This window comes from Mytilus californianus, unplaced genomic scaffold (assembly GCF_021869535.1).
Source record: "Mytilus californianus isolate M0D057914Y unplaced genomic scaffold, xbMytCali1.0.p SCAF_5, whole genome shotgun sequence".
Lineage (NCBI taxonomy): Eukaryota > Metazoa > Mollusca > Bivalvia > Mytilida > Mytilidae > Mytilus > Mytilus californianus.
The window spans coordinates 39,657,525-39,671,590 of NW_026262701.1; the positions used below are offsets into that span (position 1 = coordinate 39,657,525).

The 14,066-nt window shown below is 34.4% G+C and overlaps 1 long non-coding RNA gene across 1 annotated transcript; it reads left to right on the top strand.

Moving 5' to 3' along the window:
• Nucleotides 1–8,133: 8,133 nt before the first annotated feature.
• On the top strand, nucleotides 8,134–13,096 carry LOC127701970 (uncharacterized). The gene is made up of 2 exons (XR_007982261.1): nucleotides 8,134–8,771; nucleotides 13,006–13,096. It is a non-coding gene; the product is annotated as an uncharacterized LOC127701970 (long non-coding RNA).
• Nucleotides 13,097–14,066: the final 970 nt, after the last annotated feature.

Genomic DNA, 14,066 nt, shown 5'->3' on the forward strand with positions numbered 1-14,066 from the left:
GTTTCAAAATCAACAGTTAGCCCTATTTTTGTGTGTGTGTAAATAATCTTATCTTTAGATAGATGCTAAAATTAAAATTATTTTTCTTAATAAGAAGAAAAAAGTGCAACTTAAGCACGCCTGAATGTAAATAGGTGTACCCGACTTATTCTTTCACATTAAGAATTTACCGATTTCGGTATTTTAACAAAACTGTTTACGAGGGCAAATAAATAAATGAACGCTATCAAATCAACATTTAAATTTACGTGGATTTTTCCAAAAGAATTTACGAGTATGCACCATCAGGATTCAAAAATATTTCAACCTGTTCTTATTAGATGTTATTTCATTATAATTCTTTAAACTTACAAGTCGAAGGTGCTAGCTTTTGTGAATTGTATAAATAAGTATATATTAAGATGACAACCAACTATAGGTCACTATACAACTCACAATGAACAAAACCCATACCGTATCAAAATTGCCTGATTTATGACAAAATCATAAACAAATATGTCAGGCAGCAACTTACGACAGCCGCTATATTACATGTATATATAGACACATTTATAATGAGGCGGGGTTCAACATGTTTGTGAGCAGTCAAACCTCCCTTAACATGATGCCGTGGTGTAGCAATACAACATTTCTTTTGCAGAGAATAATGATTCATTTATATTTCATTTTATCTGAAAGTTGAGAGAGAATTCATTCACTTAATGGTTCTAAATATTCAATGCGGAAAAATTCTCCTGCCCTTACCTCCTTCCTTCCCTCCACCCACAACCCATCCCCGAAATGTTCATCACTTATATGCAAATGCTGACTAATGTTGTATGGTTAACACATTTGGTTGAGACAATCTAAAGTTTGAAAACAGAAACGACAGCTTTAGCTTTTTTTCATTTATAAAAGGGCATAACTCAAGAACGGTAACAGTGAGCTACCCAGTTTATAACTTGATCTGTGTGTTGTGGTGATAAGCATTTCGTGTAAGTTTTAAAACATTTGGTTAAGGCATACTAAAGTTAGAGAACGGAAACCAATTTTTGGGACTTTCTGGACGGACGGGAGAGACGGGTCGGACGGACATGGGTAGCAAGTTGCCATACAGTTGAAAATAAGTTGCCATACAGTAAATTTGTCAACATGAGCAAGTTGCCGTACCCTAGACTTTATTTTTTATGGTCTATATTCTTTAAAAACCACCATTTTGACAACAAATTTCAGTAAATATGATGCCACACTATAATAATCTAAAAAAGTGTCTGGAAAAATAATGAAAAACAGTTGAATATCTTGCCAATGGGGCGACAGAGGACGATCGACCTCGAAATTTTCAGGTACTAAGTGGCAAGTTCTTGAGTATAACACAAAATCTTGTCTTAATTTTGTATTTGTCGGCCTAATAATTTAAAGAATTATATATCAGAAAATCATTTCTTAAGCGGTATCCTCGTCAAATCAGTAGAAATGCTTTAAATTGAATGAATTCTTACCTTGTTTACTTTTTTTCCCATTTCTCTCCGCTTCGTTAGTACCAAATTTCCGGTGGCGATGATACAAAGTGACAAAAGGCATAAAAGTACATGAGATGCTTTATAGCTAGTAGATACATTTGTTTTTTAAAACACAACTGTCATGTAAGGATCGTAATTATGCCAAGTGGATAAATTTATCGGTTTTCAAGAGCTAAGTTGACAGCGCGGGTCATCCCTACAATGGCTTCCATTTTCACGATTGAAAACATTAATCGGCGTTATTGAGAGATGATTTTGACGAAGTAGAATCCTGACTTTCTGTGGAAAGTTCTACTAATTTACACAAAGCCAAGCCCCCTTTTTAAAAAATTATAATATAAAGATCGGTAAATTCTCAGCTTCTAAGCAGAGCCAAAAAATCAACAAATCATTGAAAATATTTTTTTATACATTATTTAAAGTGTAAATTATATATATATTTTTTCATAAATGGCTGTGCTCATTGTACACCTTGAGATGACCCCACCTAAAAATGTTACCTGTCGTCCTAGGCATAGGTGTAAGCGTCAGTGTCGATAAGTTTTCGAAAATGTCTATTTGTATATATCAGTTTGAGTGCTGTTTAACAGGTCGGGAACACTACCTTATATGGACGTGCATAAATTAGCATACTTATGTTCTCGAAAATGTCTATTTGTATATATCAGTTTGAGTACTGTTTAACAAGTCGGGAACACTGCCTTATATGGATGTGCATAAATTAGCATACTAATGTTCTCGCACATGTAATTGTTTATTTACGTATGACGCAATCTTTTTACCTGGGTTTTTCACCAATCCAATTAATGAGTAACAGTGCATGATGGACTACTACGTGTTTAGATCAACCGAGAACAAATGTTATTTAATGAAATACAACACATTTTTTCATTCATTGCGGGATAAACAATTTCGCTTAGTTTTTCTTTTTTTGTATCCACACTTATAGTCCGTGATATAAAGTATTCGTTTCATGCTCAGATTAATGAAAAGTTGTTTCTATGCGAAGAAACGAGTGTTTGAATTACACAAAATATAGCCATTAATCTGATTGATGATTACACGAAGATTTAAGATATTCGTCCACAAGACAGCAGCGAAACAACAGTGAAAAGCACAATTACCCATGAGATAAACTTTCATTCAGATAGTTAAAAAAATAGGGGATCCTTGAATTTTGGCTTCGTAAAAAAGGAGAAGACTTAGAGGGTGTCAAATATCTGTTGGGGTCACTCAAATTTCCCAACTTTTCACAAAATTGATGTTATGATATTGTACCTTCTTTCATGATTAAAAAGTCATCAAATCGAGGAAAGGTATGTATGTTTTCATTTGTCTTTAAGAAACAAACACGTGTAATCATCAATAGGGGTCATTTAAAGCCGACTACACGGTATTGGTTTTTCCCATTGTTGAAGGCCTACCGGTTGCCTGTAATTGCTTACATCCACTTCATTTGATCTCTGGTGGATATATATAGTTGTCTCATTAGCAATCATACCACATCTCTCTATGTTTATTTACAAAAAACTTTCAGAAAGAATGATTTCCATTATCTTGAAAAGAGATATTTATAGAATACTGTGTAATATTTTTATATTTAGAATTTGACAGGTACATAACATGTATAAAACCTATATCATCTATCGTATTTCATCAAAACTGCTAAAAACATTTCTTAATTCTTGTCTGACAATGTTAAGAAACAAACACGGGTAACGCTACAACGGGAACATGCTTAGTGTTTTTTTACTTACTTTTCTGTGTTTTAGACGGTTTGTAAGTCAGTAAAAGTTCAATGATTAAGTTAATATTGACATTAAAAACCTCCTCACAAAAAGGACTGTTCAAATCCCCTCGCCCTTCTGGCTCGTGGATCTCAACATCCCTTTTTGTTTCGAAGGTCTTTTAATATCAATATTAACTTATCATTGAACTTTTACTATTACTTATTGTTTTTCTTTCGTACAAAAAGTATAACAAATAAGATAGCTGTCTTTCTATCAAAACAACTAAAGAGGTAGTGGTTTTCTGAAATTTTAAATTGTAACTATGAAAATGACATAAAAAAACATTTAAAGGTAAAATGAAGTGTTTTAGAAAAAATTTCGAAAGGCACAAAAATAAATCTATATAAAAAAATATTTTTAAAGTATAGTAAAATATGTTTGACATACACACATTTTCCATATAACGTACAAAAGTAACATTTGAATACGGGGGTACACAACCTTCAAAGATAAATAAAAGGAAAACTGCAGGACTCCTATAAAATGTCGAGAATTCTGAGAATGTTAAATAACCAATTTGAAATAATAAGTTATTTTTATTTGGCAACGGGGGATATGCGATAACCAAATAAATAAATAAATTAAGGGAAGATAACCCTTACCAAGAAAATTGTTTGTTTCGACAGAAGATAATTGAAATAAAATCACGTCAAATTGACCCTAGTCCTGCACTTATATTTATATATGTTTACATGATTTTTTCGGGTTTTTTTTGTGTTCATTAGTTAGTTTTATTTTCACGTCATTTAAGCTGAAAAATAATTGAGATTACATTCTTAAATAAGATGAAAAAAATCTATCATTACCTGATTTCTTCGGTTTGTAATAGTAATGAGCTTCTACTGCGGCAAGTATAACCAACACCTATAAGATTAGTAAAAAATAAAAAATATTCCCATTTCTCTGGGCTGTTATTATATATAATATGAGAAGATGTGGTATGATTCTCTCCATCAGAAAGCCTCTCAATATGTAAAAGTAATTGAATTATACTCAAGAACACAAATAATACACAACTTCTCTCCTATACATAGAAGTTTCATAATTTCTTGAATTTGCTAACAAATTGCAAAACTCTAGAATATTATAGGCATAAAATTGAAATCAATCCACGTGTTTACAGTTGAATGATCTTTGTCATATTAGAAAACGAATCAAGAAGAAAACATTAAAGTAATTAACCATATTTTCAGGTGAAAAGATTCACAAGTTTTTGTAAATTTTGCAACATTTTTTTTTATTGTTCAAAATGTGTCTGTTTTACAGAATTTTGGCTCATTTCAATAACTTTTAGAAAGTTATATGCAATAGAAATGTTAACTCTAAGAAAAAATCAATGGAGATGGCGCGTTTCTTTTTTTGTTTTGTTTAGTATACATTGGTTTATTGTGGTTGAATTAGTGGTTTACCGCAGCCGTTTCAAGTACAACCAAAGCCTAAAGATATTAAGTAAACATTAATAATATAAACACCCATATAATTCAAAACTGATGTATTTCCAAACCTGTTGGCCTAAAGAGACTTTGACGAAATTTTGTACTTAAAAAGAATAGAGATTACTTTAAACTAAACTTTGAGCAAACCGAACTCCCATCAAGACTTGAAATGACATCAGCTGTTCAGGACAGTTTTAGAGGTTGATGTTTAAATAAAATGTGTGCTATCAAACTATTTAGCCTGCTAGGACCAATGTTACAAACCATGTTGTTGAAGGATATATGGTAACAAACTGTTTTTGCTGTGAAACCTTACATATATTTCGATTCAGATTCCTGATATTTTTCTTCTCAATCACCCATAAAACAAATACCTTATGTAATTATGTATTAGATGTAAAATATATAAAAAAAAATCCTCTGGAAGACCATGAACGACAAAGTATGTTCACATGGTTAGTGGATATATGTTGCAATCCTTGTAATTATTATTTGGTTTTCGTATTTTCTGTCTATTTTTAATTAGTTATCAACTTTGGCACCAAGATTTGTATGTTTGCTATCAATGTATATTTTAATATCGATTACTAGTATATTATTATTTGATTAGTAGAAATTAAATAGAATAGAAAGCGGCCAACGAAAACCTCCTTTTATATTAAATTTAAACTTACCTTAACAACAGTTAGGAAAAACATTTTGAGATCTAAAAAAAAGAGATTCTAATTACAAAGATCACTCAGGAAACCATAATCCGGAAAAGAGACTTTAATTGCATTAATGTCATTAATAATTTAATGTGTTTACAATATACTATACGGAACTTCAAACACGTATAACAATACTAGTAGTAGAGAAGTAAACATGTAATCTTTAAACTATCACATATTATTCTTTTATTATTTTGTTTGACAGTCCTCAGTTGTGTGGCTGGAAAATCCCCAGTTAAAATCTGTATTGTTGGCTAGACAAGCCTCAGTTAAAAACTGTATTGGTGGCTTGACATTCCCTAGTTTACGACTGTATCGTTGGCTGGACAATCCTAAGTAAACAACTGTATCGTTGACTTAACAATCTTCAGTTAAAAACTGTACCGTTGGCTGGACAATCCATAGTAGAGAGCCGTATCGTTAACTGGAAATTCCACAGTAAAGAGCTGTATCGTTGGCTGAACAATCCACAGTAAAGAGCCGTATCGTTAGATGGACAATCCTCAGTACAGAGCGGTATCATTGGCTGAACAATCCACAGTAAAGAGCTGTACCGTTAGCTGGACTATACACAGTAAGAAGCTGTATCGTTAATTGAACAATCGACAGTAAAGAACTGTAATAGGTGCTGGACAATCCACAGTAAAGAGCTGTATCGTAAGCAGGCTAATCCACAGTTAAGAGCTGGACAATCCACAGTAAAAAGTTGTATCGTTGGCTGTACAATCCGCAATAGAGAGCTGTATCGTTGGCTGCACAATCCACTGTAAGGAGCTGTATCGTTGGCTGGACAATCAACAGTTAAGAGCTGTATTGATAGCTGAACAGTTCACAGTAAAGAGCTGCATTGTTAGCTGGATAATCCACAGTAAAGAACTGTATCGTTATGTCATGTTGTAAAAATGCGTGAAATTGTGCATTTTAGCATTTTCATCTTTTTATGTCGTGTTTGGTATCAAAAGTCATTATTTCTTATGAGTAAATAAGTTTCAATATTTTTATTACGGAAGGAGTGCATTTTGTTAGGGAAACAAGGTTTTGAACTATTTTTCAAATATTTTCATAAAAGACATTTATAAGCCGTTTTAGCGTTACATGGAAATATTTATGGATTAAGATTAAGATTATGTCATGAGAATACTTTTTGACAACAATGGTTATCAATGTAATTTATTTGTCAATACCCGAACTTTATATAGAGTGAATAATGTCAATTAACACTAATTCTTAATTTAATCTGCTTTTGATATATTTCATTGTTTGGAAACTATTTGTTTAGAAGTACCTTTTTCTATTTTCATTGGTCAAAACGCTTCTATGATCATGTTTTATAAAGGTTAATTTTGAAACCAAAGAGAAGAGAGAAAAAAAAGAGAGAACCATGTGACGCATCGGTTCGCCCCGCTCTCGATCTGCGAGTAGCGGCGGGTTAATGTAGGTTGCCATGATTACTGTTTTGTAAATATGCTTTATGAACTGTGATTGTATATATGTTGGATGGAAAAATAAAGTATGTGAACGTTCATGTATCCAGTCTCGTGTATTGATTTACAACAACTTCCCAGTATGGACCCTCTGCCATCTGAAACGGGCCTAAATCATTTGGATTGTAAAACAATGTTATTCATCTCCGATGTTGGAGAAATTCTAGTCACGTCAAATGGCGGAGGATGAGTGCCGATCCTGTGTTTACCTTTCACTGCCAAGCTGAGTGTCCCCATTGAAGAACTTTATACCAGTTATCCAAAATTTGTTTCCAGAATCACTTACTAGTATTCAATATGGATATACCTTTTGATGAAGCGACCATAACCACGAACAGCGACAGATGAAGAATATCGAAACGACATGACATTCCTCGACCATGACCACGAACAACTTAAGATTTGCCGCTTGTGATTAATTTTATTTGCTAAAGTGGATGTGACCACTTGTATTCGCAGTATGGTGGATTCTACCATTGATGTGATGTGCCGTGTGAAGAGAAAACGGTTCGATTTTAATTGTGAAATGAGATACTATTGGAAATTACTTACACTTGTATTGAACTTCAGTTTGAATTTATATTACATTTGCTTTATATTTAACATTTTTTTTTCACACTTGCATATTTTATTGCTTTTGATTGAACGATTTCGTATCTAGTTGAAGACCAATAGCCGGTCTATTGTTTCTTTTTTCTTGATGTTTATAGTGCTAAACGTAGTCTGATCAACTACTAGAAATTTTGTATAAGCTCAGTCAAAATCAATATAAATGTGTAATATTTTAAGCAATTTGTTTTTACTTCATGAAGACGAGCGATTTAAAACCCATGATCACGCACCTTGTAATCTACGAAAACAGAAAACTGGATATCGTTGGTATTTGTCACAAAGCTAATAAAGGCAATTGACAGGTTATCCAAAGCTAAGGAAGGCATTCTGATAACTTTGACCAAGATATTGTTCTATTGAAAGTGCGAACGGTATTCTGTCCGGGTTGAAATTTTAAGGAGGTTATAGGGGGCCTGCCTTAGATGAATTTCGAACCTCAACGGACCAAAACCTAGCATTAAATAGACGATGTTTTATTTTTGTATATTACTTGGTTTTTATTTTCGTGTAAATGGTTCTCAATTACGTTTACGAAGTAGAGGTCCGTCCGCATGATAGATTTTTTTTTCAAAATTAATATGCGCAAGATTATAAAAAATTGAGAAAAGTTTATGTCAGATGTAGATGTTGATGTCAAAATGTATACAGCTTCGGGGTCCGAAGCTAGAGGGATGTTGGGAGAGTTGTCATGTTGTAAAAATGCGTGAAATTGTGCATTCTAGCATTTTCATCTTTTTATGTCGTGTTTGGTATCAAAAGTCATTATTTCTTATGAGTAATTAAGTTTCAATGTTTTTATTACGGAAGGAGTGCATTTTGTTAGGGAAACAAGGTTTTGAACTATTTTTCAAATATTTTCATAAAAGACATTTATAAGCCGTTTTAGCGTTACATGGAAATATTTATGGATTAAGATTAAGATTATGTCGTGAGAATACTTTTTGACAACAATGGTCATCAATGTAATTTATTTGTCAACACCCGAACTTTATATAGAGTGAATAATGTCAATTAACACTAATTCTTAATTTAATCTGCTTTTGATATATTTCATTGTTTGGAAACTATTTGTTTAGAAGTACCTTTTTCTATTTTCATTGGTCAAAACGCTTCTATGATCATGTTTTATAAAGGTTAATTTTGAAACCAAAGAGAAGAGAGAAAAAAAAAAAAGAGAACCATGTGACGCATCGGTTCGCCCCGCTCTCGATCTGCGAGTAGCGGCGGGTTAATGTATGTTGCCATGATTACTGTTTTGTAAATATGCTTTATGATCTGTGATTGTATATATATTGGATGGAAAAATAAAGTATGTGAACGTTCATGTATCCAGTCTCGTGTATTGATTTACAACAACTTCCCAGTATGGACCCTCTGCCATCTGAAACGGGCCTAAATCATTTGGATTGTAAAACAATGTTATTCATCTCCGATGTTGGAGAAATTCTAGTCACGTCAGTTAGCTAGAAAAACTACAGTAAAGAGATTTATCGTTTGTTGGATAATCCACAATAAAAAGCTGTATCGTTGGCTGGACAATAATCAGTAAACAAGTATATTTTGTCTGGACAATCCACAGTTACAAGCTGTATCGTTGATTGGACACTACTCAGTTAGCAACTGTATCGTTATCATGACAAACCACAGTAAAGAGATGTATCGGTAGCTGAACAATACTCAGTTAAAAAGTGTATCGATGGCTGGACTATACTCAGTAAACAAGTGTATCGTTGACTGGACAATCCACAGTAAACAAGCTGTATAGTGTGACTGGACAATACTCAGTTACTGTGGATTCATTATTATTCGTTGGATACCAATTTTCGTTGATTTCGTTGATACAGGTGAACCAGGAAATTAAATGTTCAAGTAATGACAAATTTTCCATAGGCTTGTATGCTGACTTCTGCAAAACTACGAAATTAAATATCCACGAATATGTAATTTTTCCTCAATCCACGAAAATTGGTTCCCACGAAAATAAATGAATCCACAGTAACAACTGTTTCGTTGGCTTGACAATCCTCAGTAAAGAGCTGTATTGTTAGCTGGACAATGCATAGTTAAGAACTGTAGCGATGGCTGAACAATACTCATTTAACAAGTGTATCGTTGGTTGGACAATCCTTAGTTAACAACTGTATGGGTGGCTAGACAATCGACAGTAAAGAGCTGTAACGTTGGCTGGACAATAATCAGTAAACAAATATATTTTGTCTGGACAATCCACAGTTACAAGCTGTATCGTTGGTTGGACACTACTCAGTTAACAACTGTATCGTCCTGACAAACCACAGTAAAGAGCTGTATCGTTAGCTGAACAATACTCAGTTAAAAAGTGTATCGATGGTTGGACTATACTCAGTAAACAAGTGTATCGTTGACTGGACAATCAACAGTAAACAAGCTGTATAGTTGACTGGACAATACTCTGTTACTGTGGATTCATTATTATTCGTTGGATACCAATTTTCGTTGATTTCGTTGGTACAGGTGAACCAGGAAATTAAATGTTCAAGTAATGACAAATTTTCCATAGGCTTGTATGCTGACTTCTGCAAAACTACGAAATTAAATATCCACGAATATGTAATTTTTCCTCAATCCACGAAAATTGGTTCCCACGAAAATAAATGAATCCACAGTAACAACTGTTTCGTTGGCTTGACAATCCTCAGTAAAGAGCTGTATTGTTAGCTGGACAATGCATAGTTAAGAACTGTAGCGATGGCTGAACAATACTCAGTTAACAAGTGTATCGTTGGTTGGACAATCCTTAGTTAACAACTGTATCGGTGGATAGACAATCGACAGTAAAGAGCTGTATTGTTGGCTGGACAATCCACAGTAAAGATCTGTATCATTGGACAAATCTCAGTTACAAGCTGTATCTTTAGCTGGACAATTCTTAGTTAAGATCTGTATAGTTGGCTGGACAAATCACAGTTAAGAGCTGTATCGTTGACTGGACAATTAACAGTAGAGAGCTGTATCGTTGGCTGGACAATCCGCCGTAAAGAGCTGTATCGTTGACTGGTCAATCCACAGTTAAGAGCTGTTTCGTTATGTGGACAATCCACGGTAAAGAGCTGTATGGTTAGCTGGAAATCTAGAGTAAAGAGCTGTATCGTTAGCTGGACAATTCACAGTTAAGAGCTGTATCGGTGGCTGGACAATCCACAGTTTAAAGAGCTGTATAGTTGGCTGAACAGTCCACAGTTAAGAGCTGTATCGTTGGTTGGACAATTCTCAGTTAACAATTGTATCGATGGCTTGACAATTCACTGTACTGAGCTGTATCGTGAGCTGGACAATCCACAGTAAAGAGCTGTATTGTTAGTTGGACAATCCAAAGTTAAGTACTAAATCGATGACTGGACAATACTCAGTTAACAAGTGTATCGTTTGCTTGACAATCCACAGTTAAGAGCTGTATAGTTGGCTGGACGATACTCAGTTAACATCTTTATCGTTGTCTGGACAATCCACAGTTAAAAGAGCTGTATCGTTAGCCATATAATCCACAGTTAAGACATGTATTGTTGGCTGTACAAACAACATTAAAACGGCTGTATCGTTGGCTGGACAATCCACAGTTAAGAGCAGTATCGTTTGTGGTACAATACTCAGTTAACAACTGTATCGTTGGCTTGACAATCCACAGTAAAGAGCTGTATCGTTAGCTGGACAATCAAGAGTAAAGAGCTTTGTGGTTAGCTTGACAGTCAACAGTTAAGAGTTGTATCGATGGCTGGACAATACTCAGTAAACAAGTGTATGGACAATCCAGTTAAAAGAGCTGTATCGTTGGCTGGACAATCAACAGTTAAGAGCTGTATCGTTGGTTGGACAATTCTCAGCTAACAATTGTATCGATGGCTTGACAATTCACTGTGAAGAGCTGTATCGTTATGTGGACAATCCATGGTAAAGAGATGTATGTCTAGCTGGACAATCTAGAGTAAAGAGCTGTATCGTTAGCTGGACAATCCACAGTTAAGAGCTGTATCGTTGGCTGAACAGTCCACAGTTAAGAGCTGTATCGTTGGTTGGACATTTTTCAGTTAACAATTGTATCGATGGCTTGACAATTAACTGTAAAGAGCTGTATCGCTAGCTGGACAATCCACATTACATGGCTGTATCGTTAGTTGAACACTCCAAAGTTTAGTGCTGAATCTATGACTGGACAATACTCAGTTAACAAGTGTATAGTTGGCTTTATAATCCACAGTTAAGAGATGTAAAGTTGGCTGGACAATACTTAGTAAAGAACTTTATTGTTAGCTGGATAATCCGATGTTAAGACATATATCGTTGGCTGGACAATCCACAGTAAAGAGTTGTATCGTTGACTTGGCAATACTCAGTTAACAACTGTATCGTTGGCTTGACAATCTTCAGTTAAAAACTGTACCGTTGGCTGGACAATCCATAGTAGAGAGCCGTATCGTTAACTGGAAATTCCACAGTAAAGAGCTGTATCGTTGGCTGAACAATCCACAGTAAAGAGCCGTATCGTAAGATGGACAATCCTCAGTACAGAGCGGTATCATTGGCTGAACAATCCACAGTAAAGAGCTGTACCGTTAGCTGGACTATACACAGTAAGAAGCTGTATCGTTAGCTGAACAATCGACAGTAAAGAACTGTAATAGGTGCTGGACAATCCACAGTAAAGAGCTGTATCGTAAGCAGGCTAATCCACAGTTTAGAGCTGGACAATCCACAGTAAAAAGTTGTATCGTTGGCTGTACAATCCGCAATAGAGAGCTGTATCGTTGGCTGCACAATCCACTGTAAGGAGCTGTATCGTTGGCTGGACAATCAACAGTTAAGAGATGTATTGATAGCTGAACAGTTCACAGTAAAGAGCTGCATTGTTAGCTGGATAATCCACAGTAAAGAACTGTATCGTTATGTCATGTTGTAAAAATGCGTGAAATTGTGCATTTTAGCATTTTCATCTTTTTATGTCGTGTTTGGTATCAAAAGTCATTATTTCTTATGAGTAATTAAGTTTCAATATTTTTATTACGGAAGGAGTGCATTTTGTTAGGGAAACAAGGTTTTGAGCTATTTTTCAAATATTTTCATAAAAGACATTTATAAGCCGTTTTAGCGTTACATGGAAATATTTATGGATTAAGATTAAGATTATGTCATGAGAATACTTTTTGACAACAATGGTTATCAATGTAATTTATTTGTCAATACCCGAACTTTATATAGAGTGAATAATGTCAATTAACACTAATTCTTAATTTAATCTGCTTTTGATATATTTCATTGTTTGGAAACTATTTGTTTAGAAGTACCTTTTTCTATTTTCATTGGTCAAAACGCTTCTATGATCATGTTTTATAAAGGTTAATTTTGAAACCAAAGAGAAGAGAGAAAAAAAAGAGAGAACCATGTGACGCATCGGTTCGCCCCGCTCTCGATCTGCGAGTAGCGGCGGGTTAATGTAGGTTGCCATGATTACTGTTTTGTAAATATGCTTTATGAACTGTGATTGTATATATGTTGGATGGAAAAATAAAGTATGTGAACGTTCATGTATCCAGTCTCGTGTATTGATTTACAACAACTTCCCAGTATGGACCCTCTGCCATCTGAAACGGGCATAAATCATTTGGATTGTAAAACAATGTTATTCATCTCCGATGTTGGAGAAATTCTAGTCACGTCAAATGGCGGAGGATGAGTGCCGATCCTGTGTTTACCTTTCACTGCCAAGCTGAGTGTCCCCATTGAAGAACTTTATACCAGTTATCCAAAATTTGTTTCCAGAATCACTTACTAGTATTCAATATGGATATACCTTTTGATGAAGCGACCATAACCACGAACAGCGACAGATGAAGAATATCGAAACGACATGACATTCCTCGACCATGACCACGAACAACTTAAGATTTGCCGCTTGTGATTAATTTTATTTGCTTAAGTGGATGTGACCACTTGTATTCGCAGTATGGTGGATTCTACCATTGATGTGATGTGCCGTGTGAAGAGAAAACGGTTCGATTTTAATTGTGAAATGAGATACTATTGGAAATTACTTACACTTGTATTGAACTTCAGTTTGAATTTATATTACATTTGCTTTATATTTAACATTTTTTTTTCACACTTGCATATTTTATTGCTTTTGATTGAACGATTTCGTATCTAGTTGAAGTCCAATAGCCGGTCTATTGTTTCTTTTTTCTTGATGTTTATAGTGCTAAACGTAGTCTGATCAACTACTAGAAATTTTGTATAAGCTCAGTCAAAATCAATATAAATGTGTAATATTTTAAGCAATTTGTTTTTACTTCATGAAGACGAGCGATTTAAAACCCATGATCACGCACCTTGTAATCTACGAAAACAGAAAACTGGATATCGTTGGTATTTGTCACAAAGCTAATAAAGGCAATTGACAGGTTATCCAAAGCTAAGGAAGGCATTCTGATAACTTTGACCAAGATATTGTTCTATTGAAAGTGCGAACGGTATTCTGTCCGGGTTGAAATTTTAAGGAGGT